Source organism: Saccopteryx bilineata, chromosome 2 (assembly GCF_036850765.1).
Source record: "Saccopteryx bilineata isolate mSacBil1 chromosome 2, mSacBil1_pri_phased_curated, whole genome shotgun sequence".
In the NCBI taxonomy this organism is placed as follows: domain Eukaryota; kingdom Metazoa; phylum Chordata; class Mammalia; order Chiroptera; family Emballonuridae; genus Saccopteryx; species Saccopteryx bilineata.
In genome coordinates, this window is record NC_089491.1 from 202,113,486 (window position 1) to 202,114,613 (window position 1,128).

Genomic DNA, 1,128 nt, shown 5'->3' on the forward strand with positions numbered 1-1,128 from the left:
GGGAGAGACAGTCAGACAGACTCCCGCATGCGCCCGACCGGGATCCACCCGGCACGCCCACCAGGGGGCGATGCTCTGCCCACCAGAGGGCGATGCTCTGCCCATCCTGGGCGTCGCCATGTTGCGACCAGAGCCACTCTAGCGCCTGAGGCAGAGGCCACAGAGCCATCCCCAGCGCCCGGGCCATCTTTGCTCCAATGGAGCCTTGGCTGTGGGAGGGGAAGAGAGAGACAGAGAGGAAGGCGCGGCGGAGGGGTGGAGAAGCAAATGGGCACTTTTCCTGTGTGCCCTGGCCGGGAATCGAACCCCGGTCCTCCGCACACTAGGCCGATGCTCTACCGCTGAGCCAACCGGCCAGGGCCTGGTTTAGTCTTCTTAATGGGTGATGGTCCAAATCTAAACTGCAGAACACTATTGAGAAACATGTAATTTAATTTAGATACCATCAGTGCCTTCATCAGCATCTCCAATATCATCAAACTGGATTTCATTACCATCTCCAGAACCAAATGTATCTGTTTCATTGATTTTAGCATGTTCTGGAAGCTCATCATATACTTTCAAACTTCTAGCTTTATCTGCATTCCACTTTAAAATAATATCAGCTTTGTTCTCCTGATAGTCTCACAGACCAACCAATATGATGTCTGATGTATTCATCTAAACATTTTTTCTCAATTTTCCTCTGATATTATATAACTTCTTCATACCATCAAAGTACATTGCTTCTAAATGTCCATTTTCCAACATTTTGATGATTTAAGCATTCTCTTGACCATCCTCTTTAAAGACCAGTTCTATTTTTCAGATTCATTCTCATTCTAACTCTACACTTGTTTTTGCCTCCTTTACCTTTATTCCTGGTCATGGTGGTGCTGGTCACCACCTGGCATTTTCACCTCTATCTGGTGGTACCTGCTCAGGTAATTTCTCCAAGGGGTCTATGAGATATAACAGTTCCCAGTCTCATGTGGCAACTGAGTTCTAAGGCAATCTATAGGTGACCACATTCCTGAAAAAGCAAAATTAGGATACCTTCATACAATCTTTTCTGAATTCATTGGTGTTTACCCATAAAGTCAAAATCATTTTTAACTTATGGGAGATGAAATTATTTTGAAAACAGTT

The 1,128-nt window shown here is 45.3% G+C and overlaps 1 pseudogene; it reads right to left on the minus strand.

Moving 5' to 3' along the window:
- Nucleotides 1-435: 435 nt before the first annotated feature.
- On the minus strand, nt 436-868 carry LOC136323108 (eukaryotic translation initiation factor 1A-like; annotated as a pseudogene).
- Nucleotides 869-1,128: the final 260 nt, after the last annotated feature.